A 16,889-nucleotide genomic window follows, 5' to 3' on the forward strand; every position below is an offset into this window, starting at 1 on the left:
ATTAATTATGGGCAACATTAAAAAGAATGTTCAGTGGGTGTTCAATTAATCCCTTTAAACCAAAGGTTCAGGTTTTAGACCGCTATAAACTCTCTCTTTGAGTCTTTTTTTTTTTTTTACTCTCAGCCATATGTGATGTCATAGAGAGCAACGATCACTACTATAGTTATCTCAGACGCACAGCTTTTAATGGGGGCGCAGAAGCCCCACCCAGCAGCTTCTTGCAAGAGGCCCTGGAATTTAAAAAATTTGAAGCGATAACTGAGTTTTGTTCTTCTACGTCCTCACTGTGCATTTTTTTAAGGTGATTTTTTTTAATATTTTTGTCCATGTAATCTAGGTTTCTATGTTTTTGGGGTGTAAGTGTGTATGCTCTTTTTTTTTTTTTTTTTTTTTAAATCTCCTCCTTTTGATTAATGTCAGACTGGTTTAATCAAACTTAGTGTTAGTGTCTAGAGTTTTTGTTTATATCTTGTTATCAAAATGTCATCTCTGTGTTCTGTGATTCCCTGTTCAGGTGTTCCTGTTTTATTTTGGTAGTCATTTGTTTTGTGTGATCTATTTATGTTACTTGCTTTGTCATCACTTTCATTAATTTCAGCAGAGTACCTCATTTGCTTCTCAGTCTCCTTCCAGTGTTTGTCAGAGTGTCTAATCTCGTTTTAATGTGGTGGTCACATTTGGACATTCTCGGATTCTAGTTTGCTTTCATCACTCAACCTTTGTACATCGTAGGCTTTAGTTTTCTGTCTAAATAAAAAAAAGTTTCTTTGTTTCTTGTTTACTTATTCAATCTCTGAGTTTTGGATTCGAACCATGCCTCATCATAACATGAGCAATACTAAGGCTGAACTTTGGAGGTTAAATGATCAGTACTGAAGATTAAGGTCTGTTAGAAAATATCCAGTAAAACTGTTTTTATAGATGCAGCTGTGCAATCTCTTTATGGGGAAATACACACAAGTTTATTTCAGTTCATAGATAAATTACTTTGACTTGTATTAATTCTTGAAAACTAGCTACAGGTTACCTAAAAATAACCTAAATTAACCTAATAAGCTCATAACTCATGTTTAATTAACACAAGTCAAACCTGATCTAAGAACCTAAACTTGAACCTATTGTTGGATTTTATCTCCTTGCTTTTTCTCAACAAAGCCGAGAAGGCCTAACCAGATAAATCTGTAAAATCTTTGCATCCATTTTGTAAAAAGACTCAACACTGCAACATGCCTGTAACACAAACACACCCAAAAAACCGCACCGTTAGAAAGAAAAAATGTTTTTGGGTGGTAAAAAAAATCTCCTCTTTCGCCAAGCCCCTCCCCTCCCGGTGGGTGGGGTCTCTGTTCTGCATCATCATGCCCTCAGCTCTGCTGCTCCTCTAACAGAAAGGAAGAAAATCTAACTGGTGTCTATTGCAGCTGCTGCTCCTTCGTGTAAGTGTTTTTCGGTTTGTTCTTCTCGGAGCTTTGTGCGGTTTTACCGGCTGTTTACTGGCTCGTTATGTGTCTAAAGCCGTGTATCAATCATTCTGAGTAACGGCGTGTTCGTAACTCGGGCTAGAAACTTCTTAAAGTTTCCACCAAAACTTAACGCATTTTGAAGCCAGGTTTACTCCGGATTGTGCTGTTTTTCTCTTGACGTGGATTGCTTGTTTGTGTTGTGATTTCTAAAGGAAAGGAAAAGGCGTGAGATACTTTAGAAGGAGGCAGATAACGTTGGGGGTGGGTTGGGGACAAATACCTTCAGACTTGAGGTCTGTACTTTTCTATTTTTGTAGCTGCCCGTCTGCTGCTGGGGGACATGCAGTTGCAGTTCTTTGTATATCCAATTTTAAGGAACCACAACTTACTACAAAGTGCTTCCTTAAAATTATTTTAGAACTTTGCTCTGGTCTTTATATCTGCATCCCTATCATATTTTAGCTTATTTTTGCTTGTCCTACATAATAATAGCGATTTTCATGGTGGTGTTAGAATATTCTCATTTGTCAACTTCTATGCCTTTCTGCAGTATTTGATGTACCTTTAGCTATAATGGCCTGCTTCATGTATTCCTGAAATATTGCTGTAGTTTATCTGTTTAAACGGACTGATTGTTTTTATTGTACTTTTAATATATTTTACCTAATGGATGTTTACAGTATGTCTATAGTCTTGTGATCCTGTGTGTTGTAGCTTGCCTCATAGACTTTACTTATCGCTCATATTACTCCTGTAATATTCATTAGTTTGTCAGAAGTCTGTCCGCCCACCCATCTATTTATGAGGAAATGAGGGCCTTACCAGAAGGTTCATGTAATGCCGCCCCCTCAAAGACTACACTAACAGTAACAGTGTGGGACATCCAGTAAAGCCTTCAGTTGGTTCCATACAGAAGCGTCATCAAAAACTGTACAAGTTACTTAGCCTTCATAATGCTTAGTCAAGCAAAATAATGTATTTGCATGATAGTTTTACAAGTAAACCGGTGTCCTTATTTACAACCCCAAGGATAAATACTGATAAGCATGGAGCGAAGAATGTAAAAGTAAAAAAAAGTCTAGTTATAGCTTGTTGTACACCACGCTATCGAAAAAAAGAACTTCTTTGAATAGGAAGTTAAGGAGAAATGTCAGTCATACATACATAAAATGTATATTTAATAGTACTTCTCTATTATGCTGCGCTCAGTTTGGTGTATTTACACGTAGCTGCACTCTACTGTGTTATTTTCCTCCCACATCTAACTTCAGTGTATCGCTAGTCTGTAGTTATCTTACTGAGAGTCTTTATAGATTACAGTTGGTGGTGCTCGGCTGCTTTGTGTGCATTTAATGTGTTCTTGGAGTGGAGTTGGCCTGTTGTCTGCTAGTGCTTTAACAATATTATATTATGTGTCGAGGTTTTCTTGGTGTATTGTTGCCCTACTGTAGAGTTCAGCGTTAGGGTTACTGGTAAAAGACCATCAAGTGTTTATATAGAGCAGCTGCTGTAATATTTGTGATGTTGACAGTGTGGCCTGTTTTGACTCCAGGTTGTTATCATCTCTGTGATATTAGTCTGCTGGTAGCCTGCGATTGTCTGTGCGTAGCACTTCTTCATTACAGCGTTTCCTGTTTCCTGTTGACATCCTGGAAACAATCAGCAGTTTTATCCCTGACACCTTATCAACATAAATCTAATTATTAATCCTCAGGACATTTAGCATTACAGCAAAACACACACAACAGAGCAACTGTGCTAAATATAATTTTTTGTCATCTTCCCCTGGCTGTCAATATTATGTATTGCAGTATCGCTGTAATAGCAGTTAATCACTTAGTTGTTGTTGACATCTCATCATGAAACTGTAGGATCAATAGAAGTTTTCCAGTCAGTTTTAGGGCGATGTGCCTCCTCATCAGCTCACTAGACCAGTGTTTGTTTGCCTCATCACAATCAGGTCATGAACTATGGCAAACAAATAAACAGACCTTGGCGTGGTAGTGTAAAATGCTCCTGGACTGCTGACTATTTGTTGTTTTTGTGTTGGCTCTAATTCTTGAAATGCAGCGGGCTCCGCCTATGCAAGATGGATGTGCATATAATAACCCTAAATTCCATTTAATTAAATTAGATCAGCAGAGTGTCAGAGATACCAGTTGTGCTACTGGAGTCTGTATGATACCTGATGCGTCCCTATTTTCGGTTGCTCTGCAGGTCTTTGGCAAGTAGTATTTGTGGCTTCATCGTGTACCTTTTGTTGTGGTCTCTAAATTCATGGATTAAAGGAACCCAAGACACTTAAACACAAATAAGGGAGATGGCACAATGGCAAAATCAAACAAAAGAGGGAAAAGGCCTGGAACCAACCGTCATTCAGGCTTATCCTCTAAGTTAATGTCAGTAAGCAGAAAAAAGGTATTGCAATAAATTCTAAATTAAATAATAATTAAACAACACTACAAAAAGTAACTGAAGGGAAAGGCCAGTGCTGACGGGAGAGAGACCATTTGCCACCTGGTGAGAGAATTTAAAAGAAGAAGAAGAAAGCAATCAGATGGTGAAGAGACAAACACATCAAGACTTCTACAAATTATTTTGAACTGACAGGGCTCAGAATATATTACTTTCAAGGTCACTGTGTTCCATACAGTCATAACATTTTACCATAACCGATTATGTATTTCTTGTAAACTAGCTGTTGATTTCCAGAAGAAGGGGCACGGACAGATAGCCATGTCTATGATACTGACTGTCTTGTATTTAATTTTACAGTCCCAGTTATTATTGCTCCCCTGCTTTGTCTTGTTTATAGTCAAATGGTAGAACAAAAAAAATCAGTGATTTATGTTCAAAACTTCAAAGAAGTGACAGAATTGTGGTTCATTTTATATCGAGGACCCGCTACAGCCCACTTTGATCATAGGTGTGCCAGACCAGTAAAACTCCCTCTGTAATTATGTTTGGGACTGTCTGTGATATTTATGTTTATGTGACAACTGAAATGGTACACTTGAATGTAATATAATGATGGTCAGTGGAGCAGGTTGTGTGGTCATTTAGTGTTTTGTTTTTTTTTTTGTTTGTTTTTTTTAGACTGGGTTGGGGCTAAAGTAATTATAGAGGCCTGACTAAATCTGACTAAGTCGATTTTTACAGACTGTCTGCTCATTTTCCTGAATCCATTTTCATTTCTTCACCAAACATTCAGAGTCAGAGGATTTTTGTGTGGCAATACTTAATGCTGAATAGATGTTGTCTTTTTATAAAATGGACTGTCAGACTACAAGGACAGCCATTATGTAGAGAAACAGGACAATGACACGTTTAGGTTCAGTAAAAATATGTAATAAAGATCCCACCCCAAAAAAAATCATGCCTGTGAGTCAAGCCTTCCTGTACCGGATATGAGAGCAAGCTTTTTTTTTTAGCCCCTCTTCTTCCTGTGCTGTATTGCTGTTAAAATGTTCTGTGTGTATAGTCGATCGTCTATCTTTGTGAGGAACGCTGTAAGTTACATTTCTGAAAGTCAGAATGTTTTTTACTCAGTAGGGACTGTTTGAAGATAAATACAAGGTTTTGAATTTGGAGTTGGCGTGTTTTATGAAAGACTAGGGAATGCGTTTCTGACTGTTGGTGTAGTGTGTAATTCACGAGGATTGTACAAAGTGCAATTTTAGGACAACGTGGCTGATCCTTCCTTCTTCAAAGAGATGTTTAAGGGTTCAGACTTGGACCCAAGGAATTTTATATCAGTCACTGTCCTCTCAAAGGCTCAAAAACGCACATGTGGCTTTTACCTTCATAAACTTTTAAGAGCTTGACACACTTTCTTTCCTATTTCAGTTCAGCAATACTTCTGAAAATGGCAGAAATAAAGTACTGTCTCTGTTATACTTAAGGCAACTTAAATACTCCTACAGTCCTGGTATCTAAGAAAGGATTGTGCTTAGTGTTTACTTTGTTCCTTTGTGAATGAACATTGTGCATCAACAAGGTGCTCGATATTCATTTTAGATGGGAGTTCACACATTGATCAGGAGTCAGTGAGTTCAACAAGAAAGAATTAGGCCTTTAAAATGAATCAATAATGGCATTAAAAGTCATTCTAACCTTATCAATGTAAATTCATGGTAAGCATATTATTACTGCTGCAGTAAACCGGTATGTGGATCCAGATTTGGACGTGGCGGATGTCTCTCCTGAAACATGTAAATTTGCGTGTAAATACAGGAACACAGGAAGGTTAAACAAAACTTTGGACTGTTGAATATCTTATCTGTTGGGATAAGTAGACTATTGGTCAACAGTTTTGTATTGAAGTGAAGCAGTTTATTTAGCTATATCACAGGAAGAAACTGACAATACAAGAAATCATCCAAAAATAAAACAGTTTATAAAGAAAAGCAGATATGATCAATAATACCTTAATTTGACTTATTTTTCTTCTTAGTATTTTCACCTTGTTTTTTTACATTAGAGGAAGCATATGAGGCTCTGCAGTTTTAACAAGAATCTAAAAGAGAGGGGGAATTGTTAGTGATATGAAAGACGGTGGGGAAGGCAACAGCTGCTGTGTGCAGGGCTCAAGAGTGCAAGAATTTAACTTAAATTTGCAACTACAAACAAGTGTTTGTAGTTTTGCTTTTTCCCCTCTAACTAAAATGTAATATTGATGGTGTAACAGTCATTAGAGCTGTTCTTTATTATATACAAAGTGAAACTTTCCCAGAGTCTGTAACAGCTGAGCTCATTACTGCAAGTGTAATGAAACCTTTGTGAGCCAAAGAGTTTATTACATCAGAGGATGGGGATGGGTATCGAAAACCGGTTCTTGTTGAGAACCGGTTCCCACTGTTTCAATTCCTTGGAATTGTTTGCCATTTTTGCAAACGATTCCCTTATCGATTCCAGTCACCCCGAATGACGTCACCACGTTGCGGAGCGTCATTTACCTGGCAGGAAACACAGCGCCTAAGCGGCTCAAACACTAAAAAGTTTGATTATACTTTACGAGAACGGAAGACAACAGGGCAACTTGCAATACTTGCAAAGTAGATATTTCATTTAAGGGAGGAAACACTAGGAATATGCAAAAGCATTTGCTCACAAAACACACGATAACCTTAAATGAATGTCGTGTTTTTAATTCCGCTCCTGACTCGTGAATCTCAACCAAGCAGCAGCGGTAACATTTGCACGTCCTCTCCCGTTAATGCGGCAGGTAAATAATCAACTAACAGTGCATATTATGTTAGCGCGATCTGCCTTATTACAAAACCTGCCATTACTGTGCGCTAGGGCTGCACGATTAATCGTTAGAAAATCGCGATCTCGATTCATACTTATGTGCGATCTCATTTCCGAATGACAACGATTTAAAAAGAAAAAAAGATGACGATTGTACCTCATTTTGATCCGGGATGTAATCTGCATGAAAACAAGCGCTCACTCTTCCTGCTCAACAAATGACAAGGGCGGAGCCTTATACCACGTGATACAGAAGCTGGCTGCTAAAATTAGCAGGGGAAAAAACAACGGAGAGCACGTCAGGGATGACGAGAAAGTGACAGGAGAAAATCCGTCCCGGTCAACCACCCAAACATCAATAACGGGAACCTTATACAGCGCTTCACGTCGAACTCCCGCAGGCACAAAGAAATTACGGAGGCTATTACTTATCACCTGACCAAAGATACAGTGGGGCAAAAAAGTATTTAGTCAGCCACCGATTGTGCAAGTTCCCCCACCTAAAATAATGACAGAGGTCAGTAATTTGCACCAGAGGTACACTTCAACTGTGAGAGACAGAATGTGAAAAAAAAAAAATCCATGAATCCACATGGTAGGATTTGTAAAGAATTTATTCGTAAATCAGGGTGGAAAATAAGTATTTGGTCAATAACAAAAATACAACTCAATACTTTGTAACATAACCTTTGTTGGCAATAACAGAGGTCAAACGTTTACTATAGGTCTTTACCAGGTTTGCACACACAGTAGCTGGTATTTTGGCCCATTCCTCCATGCAGATCTTCTCGAGAGCAGTGATGTTTTGGGGCTGTCGCCGAGCAACACGGACTTTCAACTCCCGCCACAGATTTTCTATGGGGTTGAGGTCTGGAGACTGGCTAGGCCACTCCAGGACTTTCAAATGCTTCTTACGGAGCCACTCCTTTGTTGCCCGGGCGGTGTGTTTTGGATCATTGTCATGTTGGAAGACCCAGCCTCGTTTCATCTTCAAAGTTCTCACTGATGGAAGGAGGTTTTGGCTCAAAATCTCACGATACATGGCCCCATTCATTCTGTCCTTAACACGGATCAGTCGTCCTGTCCCCTTGGCAGAAAAACAGCCCCATAGCATGATGTTTCCACCCCCATGCTTCACAGTAGGTATGGTGTTCTTGGGATGCAACTCAGTATTCTTCTTCCTCCAAACACGACGAGTTGAGTTTATACCAAAAAGTTCTACTTTGGTTTCATCTGACCACATGACATTCTCCCAATCCTCTGCTGTATCATCCATGTGCTCTCTGGCAAACTTCAGATGGGCCTGGACATGCACTGGCTTCAGCAGCGGAACACGTCTGGCACTGCGGGATTTGATTCCCTGCCGTTGTAGTGTGTTACTGATGGTGACCTTTTGTTGGAGCTATTTGTTCTTTATTTTTTATTATTTTGAAATTAGTTAAAGTTTGTTAGTTTATTTATATTTTGGGGTTTATTTGTCGGTTAATATTTTGTTTTAAATGATTTGTTTTGTTTGTTGTTATTTTGTTAAATTAGTCAGTAAGAGCTGTAGGGCCATTTTGTTTCTATAAATAAAGAGACTGGTATAGGACCAGCATGCATTGGGGTGGGCCTATGGTTTTTTACCAGAGCAGGAGAAGCAGTAGGAAGGATCTTGTTATTGCTTGCCAAATGGATAAATAAACCAAAACCAAAACTCTCAACTAAAAGGTTTGGACAATGGACTTCTTTTGCCTGCGTACGAAATATTACCTCAGTGCAGCAGTGGCTTGTGGACTTTAAGTTGTGGGACGTTTGATCATTCAAAAGTAAAGGAATTGCCACTACACAAAGTAAAAAACCTTCCCGTGGACAAAGGAATAATCCTTCATTAATGGATATAAGGATTTCAAGGATCACCGTCGAACTCGAATAAAAGTTATTGGATCGTCTGGTGAGTAATCCAGACGGATTTGATGTTGAGGCCTGGATCAACATGTCACTCGTTCATCAAAGCTGGTGAGTGATAATATTGTTTAAGCCGTAAAGGAAAACGGTGAAGCTATTGGAGTTTAAAGACATTATATCACTACAAAGACTGATGAACTGAGTTTTGACGTACTAAATTGGTGCAAAATTGGATCGCTAATTGAAACATGCCAACGCCCTCTGTGGAAATGTTTGTTCGCTGCAAAAGGCAGGTAAATGGATGTCATGTTTGTACTTTAGGCTATGGACTCTCAGTGTGCTGTGCATCTTTATAAAGTTTGAAATAATCCAAGAGGACAATAAAAATTTACGACTGAAATGGCTTTAATCTGCAATGGCCTCAAAGGAGTCTCTAAGGGAAATTGTCTCTACAAACTTGATCCAGTGTTGGATGCAGGAATCCTCAGAGTGGGTGGCCGATTGAATAAAGCAGCCATGCCTATGGAATTAAAGCATCCTGTAATTTTGACAAAAGATATGCATGTGTCAACACTGATTTTACGCCATATCCATCAAAGGTTGGGACATGCAGGAAGAGCACACATGTTGTCAAAACTAAGACAAAATTACTGGATATTAAATGCAAATTCTGCTGCCAGGAAAATTATCTCTCGTTGTATCACGTGTAGACGCAACAGAGGAAAGTTTGTTGAACAAAAGATGGCGGATCTGCCTGAAGAGAGAGTCCTGCCAGACATAGCTCCATTCACAAAGGTTGGAGTGGACTATTTTGGACCTATAAGTGTTAAAAAGAGGACGAAGTCTCCTTAAAAGGTATGGAGTTCTTTTTACTTGTTTCACCAGTCGTGCAGTACATCTGGAGATTGCATGTACACTTGATACAGACTCTTGTATAAATGCTGTGAGGAGGTTCATCTGTAGACGAGGCCCAGTTTCGACCATCAGATCTGATAATGCTACAAATTTTGTTGGGGCGAATCGAGAGTTGAAAGAAAGTTTGACTGAGCTGGACCATGCCAAAATTCAAAAGGCTTTTGTTCAGGATGGCATGAAATGGAACTTCAACATTCCAGCAGCCTCTCACCAAGGTGGTGTGTGGGAGCGTCTCATTCGTTCAATAAAGAATATTTTAGCCTCAGTTCTTAAGGAGCAAGTTCTGGATGATGAAGGACTCCACACAGTCTTCTGTGAGGTTGAAGCTATAATGAACGACAGACCCATTACTAAAGTTTCAGATGACTCAAATGATCTTGAAGCACTGACACCCAATCACTTGTTGTTGCTGAAAAATAAACCAGTTTTTCCACCAGGACTGTTTCATCCAAGTGATTTGCATGTCAGGAAAAGGTGGAAACAGGTACAGTACATGGCAGAGTTGTTCTGGAAGAGATGGCTTTCTGAGTACCTACCTCTGATGCAAGAAAGACAAAAATGGATGAGGACTAAAAGATGTCTTATACCTGGAGATGTTGTTTTAATTGCAGACGCTACAGCTCCAAGAGGATCATGGATGATGGCGAAAGTCTTAAATGTAAACCAGGATGCAAAAGGCTTGGTGCGTTCTGTGAGACTACAAACAAGGACCAGTGTTTTGGAAAGGCCAGTGACAAAACTTATTTTGCTACTGGAAGCCTCATCGTGAAGAAAATCATCAATGAAAATTAAGGATTTGTTTAAGGGAATAGCTCCTCCTTTTGGGACTTTAAAGTAATTGTGATAGTATGCACAATTAGGGGCCGGAGTGTTGGAGCTATTTGTTCTTTATTTTTTATTATTTTGAAATTAGTTAAAGTTTGTTAGTTTATTTATATTTTGGGGTTTATTTGTCGGTTAATATTTTGTTTTAAATGATTTGTTTTGTTTGTTGTTATTTTGTTAAATTAGTCAGTAAGAGCTGTAGGGCCATTTTGTTTCTATAAATAAAGAGACTGGTATAGGACCAGCATGCATTGGGGTGGGCCTATGGTTTTTTTACCAGAGCAGGAGAAGCAGTAGGAAGGATCTTGTTATTGCTTGCCAAATGGATAAATAAACCAAAACCAAAACTCTCAACTAAAAGGTTTGGACAATGGACTTCTTTTGCCTGCGTACGAAATATTACCTCAGTGCAGCAGTGGCTTGTGGACTTTAAGTTGTGGGACGTTTGATCATTCAAAAGTAAAGGAATTGCCACTACACCTTTGTTACTTTGGTCCCAGCTCTCTGCAGGTCATTCACCAGGTCCCCCCGTGTGGTTCTGGGATCTTTGCCCACCGTTCTCATAGAGCTGGGCGATAGAACGATAACGATATGTATCGCGATATAACTTATACTCAATAGAGAAATTAAGCTATCGCGATAGACCTCGCCGCTCTTGTCCTCTTAAAAAAAAAAAAAAAAAAAAAAAGGTCAGCCAATCCAAATTAAGTAGCGCAGAGCCGAACCAATCACAGCCGCAGCGTCACATCGCGTGACTTGTTACATACAGCACAAGTGCCAAGCCGCACGTGTGTTTGTTTGGGAAGCAGCCAGCGGGTAATGGAGGAAATGAGTGTGCCGACTAGAAAAATCAACCGAGCGTGACCGAAGAGAAAACAGATGATGGTTCCAATGCCGGAGAGATTGTCAAACAGAAGAGCCATAGAAGTTCCGTAGTGTGAAGGTATTTCGGCTATTTCAAGTCTGACAAAAAACAGAGTAGCGTGCACTGTAAATTGTGCCGAAAGCAAGTCTGGAAATACAATAAACTGGTGCATGCGTCACACTGTGCGCCACGTTATTGTTTCGGTGAAATGAATTTCTACAATACTGTTACTGTTAATTCTACTCTCTGCAGTGTTTAAATGCTTACATATACACACAGTTACTGTCCCTCCACACATAAGACTCGGTTCTGCTTCTATGCCCCAGCTTTGTTTACTTTTTCCCACCGAGGCTTCTAGACTTCTGATTAGCCAACATTTCTGCACGGTTAGGAATCTAGCGCCACCTGCTGCTTTGGCATGTTCATAGCAGCGTTTTCCTTCATTTCTGCCTTTATGTGTGGACGGGATTATTTTTTAAAACGAAAACGGAAAATCTCCGTTTTCAAAAATACCCGTGTACGTGTGGACGTAGCCTCAGTCTCTGACTGGAAGCGCTAATTCGTCATTCGGCTTTTGTCAGACTAAAGTAACTGTTAAAACTGTTTGAAAAGCTAAGCTATACAACAAGGAGAGATTGAGAATTTCCTTTTAGTTCTCAGTTTATTTGATACTGACAAAAGTTAGTCAGTTTTGTCTGTTCTTCTGTAAAACAAACTAAGATTTATTTTTAGAATTAATATTTTGTTTCTAAGTGGAATTGACAATTTAGTCTGTTTCGTTTGTTCTATTTTGAAACTTAAACGCTTTAGCGGCTGCCTTTTGTGTAGTTTGCAATATTTGCCTTTATTTAGCTGAAAAAGTCTCATGTTCCTTAAGTACATCTACCCTGTCGAACTTATTATGGGAAATAAATATTTAAATAAAAACAAGCTGCTGATTATTTCACATTTTACTTGTGAGCAACGGCACATTTAAATCTTACAAATATAGTTATTTGGCTTATATCGTGATAGATATCGTTATCGCCTGAAATGAAAAAAACATATCGTGATATGAAAAAAATCTCATATCGCCCAGCTCACCGTTCTCATGATCATTTTGACCCCACGGGATGAGATCTTGCGTGGAGCCCCAGATCGAGGGAGATTATCAGTGGTCTTGTATGTCTTCCATTTTCTGATGATTGCTCCCACAGTTGATTTTTTTCACACCAAGCTGCTTGCCTATTGTAGATTCACTCTTCCCAGTCTGGTGCAGGTCTACAATACTTTTCCTGGTGTCCTTCGAAAGCTCTTTGGTCTTGGCCATGGCGGCGTTTGGAGTCTGACTGTTTGAGGCTGTGGACAGGTGTCTTTTATACAGATGATGAGTTCAAACAGGTGCCATTCATACAGGTAACGAGTGGGGGACAGAAAAGCTTCTTACAGAAGACGTTACAGGTCTGTGAGAGCCAGAGATTTTCCTTGTTTGAGGTGACCAAATACTTATTTTTCTCCCTGATTTACGAATAAATTCTTTACAAATCCTACCATGTGGATTCATGGATTTTTTTTTTTCACATTCTGTCTCTCACAATTGAAGTGTACCTCTGGTGCAAATTACTGACCTCTGTCATCATTTTAGGTGGGGGAACTTGCACAATCGGTGGCTGACTAAATACTTTTTTGCCCCACTGTATGGCTCCCATCAACACTGTGCAAAACGAGGGATTTAGGAAAATGATCAACACCCTAGACAAACGCTACACAGTGCCGTCCCGCAACTATTTTTCTATTGTTGCACTACCTGCTCTATACACGCAGTGTCGAGCAACGGTGGAGACGGAATTTCAAGCAGTACATTTTGCGGCAACAGCAAAACGCGAGACATTTGTTGTTTTTATGTTTATTTATTGTTTTTATGTTCAGTCTTAACTGTTGCGAAGTTGATGTGCAGTTAATAAGTACTGGAAAAGAAAATCGTGAGAGAATCGTGATCTCAATTCTAAGCCAAAAAATCGTGATTCTCATTTCATGCAAAATCGTGCAGCCCTAGACCTTAGTGTTCTCCTTTAAAAAAAAAAAAAAGAATCTATAAGAGAATCGATAAAGAATCGAATCGTTAAACAGAATCAAAAATGGAATCGGAATCGTGAAAATCTTATCAATACCCATCCCTATCAGAGGACCCGGTCTGATCGCATCAAGTAGACTCTACTTACTTTCCATGGGTCTCGACGAGGCCTTGTTCCTTTTACAGAAATTTGAGAAAGCAAGCAGTTGTTGCTTTGTCAGCTGACTAATTTGCTTTATCAACAGGGAGCTTTAGACTCCACTATAACCCAGTTAAAGTGAACGTCTGCAGTTGCCTGGACGTTTTTACACATCAGCTGAAGAGACCTTTGGTGCTGCATATTGGGATTAATAAACGCAAAAGGGACTTCTCAAAAGAGGTGTCAGAGTTCACAGAAAAGGGGAGGAAGCAAGACAGGAAGCCCTGTTGTTGCAATGTGTTCTTGGGACAGGAAATTATGTCCCTTTTCCCCATCCTGAAAACCCTAAAACAACATCAAGACCCTCCACTGTCTTTTCAACTCTCAACTCTCTGGGATATTTACATTGCCTTAAATCAGGGGGGTCGAATCCCAGGCCTCGAGGGCCGGCGTCCTGCAGGTTTTAGATCTCACCCTGGGTCAACACACCTAAATCTAATGATTAGTTCATTACCAGGCCTCTGGAGAACTTCAAGACATTTTGAGGAGCTCTTTTAGCCATTCAAGTCAGCTGTGTTGGATCAAGGACACATCAAAAACCTGCAGGACACCGGCCCTGGAGGCCTGGAGTTTAACACCCCTGCCTTAAGTGGATGTTTCCTACTTCGTTAATAAGGGAAACAGGTTTTCTGAACAGGTTTACGAATGTATGAAAGACTTCAGGCATGAAGCCAGCAGAAGAGGAAATGAATGACTGTCCATCCCACAGTCCAAAGACATGCAGTTTGTGGGGTTAGGTTAATTTATCAATCTAAATTGCCCATAGGTGTGAATGCGGGAGTGAATGTGAGTGCGAATGGTTGCCTGTCTCTGTGCGTTAGCCCTGCAACAGACAGACTGGATCCTATTTTTCTTAAACAAAAATCAGGTAAAAAAAAAAAAAATCACGTAATTCTTTGTTTTTACATTCATCAGGTCCCAATCTGCCCAAATATAAAGAGAAATTAAAAATGCATGCCATGAAAGAGTTCGGGTCTTAGGAGGTTAAAGTTTGTTTTCTTCTCCCATTCCTGGACGAACTCCGCTGTTGCTCTTTTCTCTATTTTGTCCCATTTGTCAACCGATAGGCATTCAGCAGCTGCATATGTCATCTGCTTCCAGTGACGTGCTTGCTGTCGAAATGGAAAGGCGGGCAGACACATTTGCATGACCATAACTTGCACACAGAGCTTTTCTTAACTTTTATGACTTTAGGGTTGGCAAACATCTCCATAGTCTACACTTCCTTCTGTAAAACTGACAATTGCTGATACCATTTATGGCAGGGTGAGACACGCACACACACATATACCCGCACTGGGAAGGTTAATTATGGACTTCAACAGGGTTCAGTGTTAGGACCAATTCTGTTCACATTATACATGCAGTGTTTTCAGTATAGGCAGTATCATCAGAAGTCATGGCATAGATTTTCATTGCTAAGCAGATGACACCCAGATCTATCGATCCATGTGTTGTGGAAGTTTTCCATTTAAATAAAGCCTGCAGACGAGCGGTGAGCGGTAGCTAACATTCTTTAATCAAAACACACAAAGAACAGACAACCAAGCTTGTGGAGAGCCTACATGACCGCGGGGCAGGTCAGCAGAGTCTCTCTGAGCCTAGCATGGCTCTCAGTTAAATACCTTCTCCAGGAACAAAAGGCAGCAGACAGCGGTTTCACACCTTAAGATTCACACTCCCTTGCTACCTCCCAGAGTCCTCAAAGAGACAAAAGATTCTTCCTGTGGAGCTGTCTGCTTCCCCCAACTTCCTAACTAGACCCCCACCATTTGTCTTACTGTATGAGTGTGAGACTTGTTAAAATCCAGTGGCACCCAGGCAGTATACAATATAATAATGTGATTAATACATAAGTAAAATAAATTCCTATACACATGAAGCCAGTTAACACACATCATTAGTTACACTGCAGGAATGTCTGGAGTATGAACGCTAAGGCGAGGGTTCCCGATGTTTAGGGACAAATCCAATCACATGTCGGGTTGATGTAAACAGACCAAACTTCAGTCAGGAGAAATACTGAGACAATCCATCCACAATACAAGGTTAGCAATTAATATACTGCTACATGGGCTGGGCTGTAGTTGCATCATAAGGTTTTAAAAACTGAGCTTTAAAATAAACAGTGGTAATAAAAACCGAGAGAGGCCGACAGTGATCACTGCTTTTTTAGGGGCTTGTTCAGATTAAATAGAACAAAGTACAAAGCATTAAAACATGTTACAAACACAACTGCCTTGATAAACGCGGAATAGTTTTGACCCAGAAGCAGGGTTTGTAGATCATCAGGTGGGACCAGATATCTCACCCGCTGTGAATGTTTTAATGCAGTACGGTTGTTATTATTATCAATTACCACATCCTGTTTATGACAGTTACAATACATAACATTCATATAAAAAATAAAATTGTCTTGTCTAAACTCTATGTGGTGTTAATTAAGCGTATACTACTGTACTTTAACGTCGCTCATAAGGGTGGTACTTCAAGAGCCATATATTTTATGAGGTGGTACCATCAGCGTGACAGCGCCGTGCCGCCTTTGCAGTTTTAAGGCCAGGGAAACGAGCCTGCCAGCGCTGTGTAGCTGGCGATAAGGAAAGGCTGCTCTTTATAGAGGACTCATGCTCCAGGAAATGTTTTCTGGTTGACTCCAGTTCCCAGAAGAGCTTCGGGAACTCTTGTGTCATCTTTGCATAGAGATTTCCCGTGTATCACCAGAGAGAGCCCAAGTAACACAGTTTGAGAAAGACTGAAATAGAGTAAAATAATATGTAAAATAATTGTCAGAAAGATTACACTGCACATAAGCGAGACTAGCGAAGGCTACCATGGTTTATTGGTTATGTGTGTTTCTGTCTGTGCGTGTGTGGTCATTTCCAGTCTTTGTTGTGGAGTCTGACAGCAGTTCAAAGGAAAGACCTCTGCCCACATTGTGGGTGCTGCAGCCCGCCACAGAAAGAGCTGCTCAGTGCTGTCCAACAATAACAACAATGTATCACCTCTCCATAGGTCTGTAGAAGTAGATGATGATTTTGGAGATTGACTGTGGTCAAAGCAATCAGTGATCGCTTGCCAGTCTAGGTGACTTTTAGGTCTCTTCCCCAGCTATACACACAAGTTAATATTGTTATGAGCACCATAATTAATTAAATCTGCATTGCTTTAATTGCGTCCCGCATCTCCACATATAACTGGCAGTTGTAACAGATGTGGTTTTTGGCTTGCGTGGACACATGGACTCATCAGGAGAGAAAACAGGAGGATGTTTTTGAGAGATATCTGATCTTTTCAACTAGCTGGTTCACAGGGGATGGAGGTGATGGCTGAAGGCTCTGCCTCACATTCTACCTTTACAGACTCGGGAGACTTGCTTGTGGTTCCTAATCTGTGAGGCAAGTGCTCTGTTGGAAAAACCAGGCACTT

At 40.0% G+C, this 16,889-nt stretch overlaps 1 protein-coding gene across 2 annotated transcripts in view; it reads left to right on the forward strand.

Moving 5' to 3' along the window:
* Positions 1–1,329: 1,329 nt before the first annotated feature.
* Positions 1,330–16,889, forward strand: part of st3gal8 (ST3 beta-galactoside alpha-2,3-sialyltransferase 8) — a 32,756-nt gene continuing 17,196 nt past the window's right edge. For both annotated transcript variants that reach the window (XM_082534471.1, XM_082534472.1), the window contains exon 1: positions 1,330–1,439. The gene's annotated coding sequence lies outside the window, so the exon portion shown is untranslated. The remainder of the gene's footprint in view (positions 1,440–16,889) is intronic.

This window comes from Aulonocara stuartgranti, assembly GCF_965226115.1.
Source record: "Aulonocara stuartgranti genome assembly, chromosome: 5".
Lineage (NCBI taxonomy): Eukaryota > Metazoa > Chordata > Actinopteri > Cichliformes > Cichlidae > Aulonocara > Aulonocara stuartgranti.